We start from the raw sequence: 7,647 nt of genomic DNA, 5'->3' as shown, positions 1-7,647 counted from the left end.
ATTTGCTTACTGATTTACCAAAACAGTAGCAAATTAGAAAAAAACTGACCTTTTGTTTCATTAAGTATGGTCCTGACAGGTAAATTCAGATGGAAAAATCAGTCAGTATTTTAACGCACCAAATTAGGGGACATAAACTTTCTTATAAACTGGATGACTTGGGTAAAAAAGTGACCCAATTACAGATTGAAGAAACTGTATACTAATCAGTACAGATTAACAGTTTTCTATTAGCTACATTTTATTTGTTAATCTTACAAAGTACATATATGGAAAAGACAACTCATAAAGTCAAGCAGAACTGGGTGACTTTGAAATGCACACTGTTTTAGAATAAACTCTATTGTGATCAATTAATCTTATTCCCATGAAACTGGGCTAAGTGGAAGAATTTTCTAGAACCAGATTAGTAAAGAAAATTTCTTGAATGAAGAGTTCTACATTCCTGAAACGCCAGCTATTTGGAACCACTAAGTGATATCTAGTGATCTATCCTGCCTATCCTTTCTATTCACTCAATAGATGACACAAATGAAGAAAGGCCAAGCTCTTCATTGCAAATGACATGCAGTTGGATTTAGAATTGCCTAACAGCCATAATGCAATGGCTTCTCTTTTCATTTTATTATTATTATTTCTCTAAATTGTTAGTTTTCTTTCTGAAGTAATTGGCTCTAAGCATATTAATTAGACCACTATGAATTCAGTTTTCTCAGATCTGAGCTTCTTTTGTTTTTTTTTTTGTCCCCTCCTAAATTAGGTACATTGGGCAAATTATCTTCTCTGCCCTGAAAGTTTCTAAATAACTGTTCTGGTGTGGTTCACAGGAGGGTAGTGGCTTCTGAGGTCAGTAAGTGTGGAAAATATTACATGTAATTTATTTCTTACAGAGATTCAGAGTATTTCTTGAAATCAATGAAGTCTACAGTAAGTACTTTTCCTCAAGTTATTTAATGCAGTATTCCTCCAAATTGTGTAATTGAGAAATCATTTTTGGAGGCCACCATTTATTTTAATATCTCCAGGACCTTATGGAATGGGGAAAATGTAACAATATATGATTATATACCTGAAATCTCAGGAGAAATAACAACTTGGATGTTAGAAAAATGACACCGAATATTGGAGTAGATAAATACTGATAATCTCTTATCAAATACCCAGTGGTACAGTTAAAATGCATTTGTTTTAAAGTCCCTCCAATCTGGCTTTGTATTTTAGCTTTGCAACTGAGCCGTGTACTCCCAGACAAGCTGCTTTCTAATTATCAAATTCTCTATTTGTAAAATAGTGATTTTCAAAAATGATCTACTAGATATAACTGTTTTGAGGATTATGTAAAATTATTTATGCAACTGAGAGCCATCATTAATAGCTAAAGCTTTCTGAAAGTTCATAACATATCAAAACCATTTTTAAACATTTTAACAGTATTAACCCAATATTTATGACATTGCTAAGATATAAACTATCATTGTCATTTGTATTTTACAAGTCAGAAAACTGAGGAGCTATAGATTAATAACTTGGTCAAGTTCACACAGCTAGTCAGAGCAAGGATTAGAATTGATACAGTCTGATTCTAGAGATGAGTCTCAACTACTCCAATAATTCTTGATCAAACATAACTAGTTTATTGTTTGTCCTCTACAATCATTATTTTATCACTGGCCTACTTCATATATGTTTATAATTACATTCTTATAGAATTCCCTGGTATCATTTAAAATATCTACACACTGAATGAAAAAAAAAGGCAAAAACCTGACAAATACCCAAAATAATGTTGAAAATTCTACATAATTTGCAGAAAGTAAAATAGTTCGATATATTTTAATGAGTATGTAGTAAAGATACTATTTGAGCTTGATTTGAGGAGTTTAGAGTTGATCTAGTCTGAGGGTTGGCAAACTACCTCCCAAAAGGCCAGATGAGTCCTGCTGCCCATCTCTATGCCACCTGCGAGCTAAGAATGGTTTTTACATTTTTAAATAGTTAAAAAAATCGAAAGAATAATATTTTGTGACACATAAAAATTATATAAAATTCAAATATCAGTGTCAATGAATAAAGTTTTATATTTTGTCAAAATTTGTTTGCTCTCTTATTTTACACGCATTTAACTAAATATATATCTGTGCTTATATCTACACAATGTCCTAGATTTTGCATCTTAGTCAACAGTGCCTAAAATACTTATTATCTGGACCTTTACAGAAAAACTTTTCTGACCGCTTGATTCCAATCCAACATTCTCATTTTAGGTACGAAAATTGGGACTCATCATGAGTAAGAGCCTTGCCTGGAATCACAGAGCAAGTTAGAAGAGAACCTAATCCAGAATCGAGCTTCTGACTAGGTTCATTGTGGATCCCTTAAAGATCTCAAGGACTCAACTCTGCAGCACCAGAGGGCTGTGCTGTAAGAAACTAAGCAGAACCCTCAATTAGATTTTAACTTTCCTTTTAAAAATAAGCGGAGTGTTTACAACATGGTATCACACCTATATAGAAAGAACTGAAGCCACTCAGAACCTTATAAAAGAGAAGAAATTATCCTTGTACAATGTCTCAAATATTTGAATTGAAGCAGGACTAAAATAAAATGAAAAGTAATGACTGTACTTAGAAGATTAAGTTCAATTACACTTAGGTTGTTAGGGATTAGCCACAATTACTGATGGTGAGCTGAGTAGTACATATAGATGAAGGAAGAAAACATGAAATGTTTTTAATTGTGCTGTCTACTCAAAGACTGGACTAAATACCAAATGTGGAAAAGGCTTTGGAGAGATAACCAGACCACAGATTTGCCTACAAAGGTAAAATAAAAGCTTCCAAAATGGAATCTGACCTTAGGCTAACAACCAAATAAGGATGGCTTTAGGTTAATTTTTATCTTATTATTGATTACTAAAGGTAATCTTCCTTTGCCAGAAATCTTTTCTCTTGGGAGAAAAAATAAAGTTAAGTCTTTTGTTACTGTTAATGGATAAGATTGCTTCCTTCTCTTTCAGAAATATGCTTATTACAGAGAAGAGCTTAAGCATTTCAATTTAAAGTTTAAAATGTACTCTTATGTCACAAGCTGTTTTAGTGTTTTCCACATTACTTTTTTCTATTTTCAATTTATTTTCATAAATGATTACTTTGCTAGATTTTATATATTGTTTGAGGGAAGTTGAACAGATATTAGAAATATACACATGTTTCATGTCTTTTCTATATCAGTCAATTTTCAATAATTGGTCCTGAAGGTAGAGTATTCCAGTTAAATGTAACCATAGGGTTAGCTTTTAAATCTATAACATGGAGTCATCAATAAAAGACTATTAATGAATTCCAACTATATATTTTCCTCCCTAACTTTCCTTGATCTCCGTATTTCCATGTCTAACAGCCTACCCAGAATATGTAAACAGTCATCCCAAAGTTTCCATGTTCAAAATCCAACTCTAAAATCTGACACCTGCATCCTCCAGCCTTTTCTTCTCAATAGAACACCATCATCTAGTTGGTTGATAAAAAAAAACACACACACCTGCACACATACTCACACCCCATTCTTCCTTTCCTTCACTCCCACATCAGCTCCAACACAGAGCTCTGTTAGACTCCAGAAATATGCCCCTCCCCCAGCTTTCTACTTCTCCATCTCCACGACTACACTATTGTATAAGATATCATCATGTCTTTCTCCATCTCTACAACATCAGCCTCTTGCCTTCCAGTTTTGACCCCTATAATTCATTCAAGTCAAAATGGCCATTTAAATATACTACTTGGATCATAACACTTGCCTGCTTAAAAATTTCTGTTATGCTTGAAATAAAATCTAAATTCCTTGCTATGGTTTATAGGCACTATCTGGTTTCTGTCTCCAACTTCAGCCCTGCCTGTGGTTAGGTATCAGCCATTCTAGCCTTTTTTCTAGAGCCCAAACATCCCATGAACATTTTAAAATCAGGATGTTTTGTCCTTAATGATTTATTTGCCAGCATCTCTCTTGCTCCAAATCTTCAAATGATTGTACCTTATTATTTTCAATCAGTTCATACATCATCTCAGAGAAGACTTCCATGATTACCCTAAAAAAAGCGATCATCAGCCCGTTCCCCATTTTATTTGATTCATACCTCTCATAATTCAAGTTTATCTGAACCATTAATTTCCTTTTATCCTTTGTAATCCTCTGTAGAATGTAAATTCTGATGAGCAATAATCTAGTCCATTCTCTTTAGTTTTAGAAACTCTGCACAAGTGCCTGGCACATAGTAGGTCATCAATAAATATACGTTGAGTCAATTAAAGTTCCCCAGTTGGAAAACAACCCATTGTTTTCCTTTTATTTTGTTTTTGTTTTCTAAATTTGGCTGATTAAGTTATATCTCCCTTACATTGACGCTATGTTGCCACCTTGAAATGCCTTGAGCTACATGGTACGCAACACCACTGACAATTGTATTAGTTTTGAAGAATGCTATTATGAAGGTTGTAGGCAAGATATCTCTCAATCATGATTTAATAACCAACATAAATATGGGTATGACAGAAATTTCTCTTCTTGAAATATGTTATGCTAGTTTAATATATTATAAACTAAAGAAAAAACTGCATTTATAATAGGAAGTAATTCTGTTTCCAGTCTATGCATTTGATCACTCATCAAGTGTGTAAATTGGGCTGCAGGGATGGAAATTTCATAGGCACAATATTAGCTCTTTCTAAAAATGCTAGAAAAAAAGTTCTACATTATAAAAAGCTTGTGGCACAGTTTTGCACTGGCTATAAGTGACGTCATGATTATGGAAATAATGTTCAAAAGTATTCTGGTCTGACTCTTTTCTTAATTTGATGCTATAATTTTTAAGTTATAATAGTAACATGACATTCTATGTAATTCGTTTCTTGGGGATTATTGCTATTTCCAGCTGTTAGTTTCTTGGCTTCAAGTCTTCTTCCTCATAATATCACAGCATAAGATGTAATTCCCTCCTGGAATACTCTGCTTGTAATGTCTTAATGTCTAATTATGCCAACTACCATCTGTAACCTAAATCTGGTTGTTGGAGGGCTGACCATTCTAATGAAAATGCTAATGTTAAAAAATCAACATTTTGCTGAAAGATAAAAAATAATATTTTCTAACTAAAATCAGCATCACCATCATCATCATCACCATCTCTTACTACAGCATGCATTTGAGATGCCAGAAAACATTTAGTCATTCAGCAACCAGAGGGATTAACAACATCAAACTTTTTGTGTTACTAATTTCATTCCCTTTAGATTTATCTGATACTGAGTTAAACCAGTTTAGGTCCATTATTCAGGAACCTTGAAAAGTTCATTAACATTAAGTTCCAACTCAGTAATGACAAAGTCATCCTTAACCATGTACTGTATAAGCTACCAAAACACAAACTGGTATTAAATATATCCAATTAAGTAAAGTTAACTGAACTCACAACTGAATCAGATTTGCTGCAAAAAGTATGTAACTGAACAGAAATTAGAAAATAATTATTATAGGATACCATTTCATATAAGTACAACAAATTAATCTAGAGATAGTAACTTAGTCATGTAGAATTACTTATAACTATATAAAATAATTATCAAAATATGAATACATGAACTAAAACATGTGGGTTCGCTTTAGTGTACAGGCAATGACATTGTTCAAAATTCATTCATTATTTTGCAATCCTATTATTTTATAGAATGATAAAACAGTTCTGTGTATGCACACATAATATTATTCAAATCATATTACTATCAATAATAAGCATCATTTTCTCATATCATATGCAATTTAGAAATGTTAAAAAGATAGTGCTTAAAAAAAGGAAAGTACACAACAAATATTGCATAACCTGGTAAGAGCCATTATTGTTTATGAGAATAGTGGTCCTTTTCCACACATCCCCCTTTCCTGGGAGTCAGAGACTGCTTCTCTGACAGCACCATGAATTGGCCATTTATCATCTATATTTGAGAAAATTCTCATTTTTCACTATGTATTGACTTTTTCTATGGATATACTGTAGCTGAACATATTTCCTTCCTGTATTCTTCTTCCAAGAAAAGAAATGGAGTTAGAGGTAGAAGAAATAAGGCATAGAAGTGAGGAAATGCATGGCTTTGCTTAGTGCTTTCTGCTTGCTAAATCTTTGGACTTGTGTATCTGGACCAAACTACTAAGCAATTGAATATCAGGTTTTACTAAACAAAAAAATGGCTAGGGGATTAGTATCTTTACAGTAAAATTATAAAAGTATGCTTAATATTACATTAAAGCTACTATAATCTGTTTTATACATATAAACAACACAAATCAAAGTACCCAGAGACAACTATTCTACAGTTCTTATGATAGCATAAAATTTATATTCCAGTTTCTGAACTCATGTTTGATTTCTCAGATAACTAAAATTGAAAAATTGTCATCAGCTTGGTAAGATAAAAACTGATTTGATTGTTTCTTTTTAGAATGATTAGTCAGAAACCTCTTGGTGAAGTTACAGAATTGCAGATATTATACCCATTTTACAGAAAATAAAATAAAACTAGCCAAGTAATAAAGTACCTCATTCTCTTTAAAATGTTTTTTAAGATTTCCAAATATTTGCATAACAGCTAATAAAACTGATGCGAAGACTGTACTTTTCCAAATGAGCAAAGCCCAAAATTACCTGAAAGAAAGAAAACAAAATTTTCTAGAGCCATCCATTAATAATTGCTAGTAATGTACTCTTCTTCTACAATTACACTGATATTTATTTGTGTGTATATATACATATATATATATAATCTTTATAGGTTATAAACTCATTGAAGTTAGAACTGCCTTATTTTCTTTTCCCAAGGGAGCTTCTACAGTATTTTTCATGTAGCAAATGCCCAATTAATTTTTCCAATTGAATATTTAGGCTCTAACTCATTCAAAATTCTTTAAAGTATTAGATAATTTTCTTCCTATAAGCTTTGTGCAAAGTTCAAGTACAAAATGTAACTATACTTCAAGTATGTAATACAGTATATATTTAGCAAGTAAATTGAAGGAGAATAATAATTAATTAGATAATTGAGGTCTAAGCCAATACACTGATATTGCCAGTAGTTGCAGCCAAAGGGCTATACTGGGCTTCAATATTCTATGATTTCTTCCATGGTCCATTTCATTACAAAATTGTAGTTCTTAAACAATCTGTTAGTATCTTAGTTACTCAGTTTGGGAGGAACTCAGTCTAATTTTGATAGGTCACAACAGTTCAATATTGGTTCAGGTTTCAGGATTGCTCTGTTGTAACATGTACTTTCATGGAATCACTTAGTGGCATTTCATTAGGTTTCAGTAGTAAGAAGAAAGTCCTACATTTCTTGTATATGAATTTCATAATGATATTTTTGGCAACTTCACATGATGAAAGAAAATGTCAGGGGATTATATGGAAAGTTTAATTTAGCCTTCTTTTTTTATGGCTCAGGGACACATTGAAACTACTCATATAAGTTAGAAATATTAAGTATGCATTATTTACTATCTGTTGATAGCATAGAGTCCTTTTAAAAATCAAATAATACGTTGCATTTGGATTATACATACTAAAACTAAACCTTTAGCACATTTTATATTTCCATTTTT

Source organism: Manis javanica, chromosome 9 (assembly GCF_040802235.1).
Source record: "Manis javanica isolate MJ-LG chromosome 9, MJ_LKY, whole genome shotgun sequence".
Taxonomy (NCBI): Eukaryota; Metazoa; Chordata; class Mammalia; order Pholidota; family Manidae; genus Manis; species Manis javanica.
Note: the sequence above shows the minus strand (reverse complement) of the source record.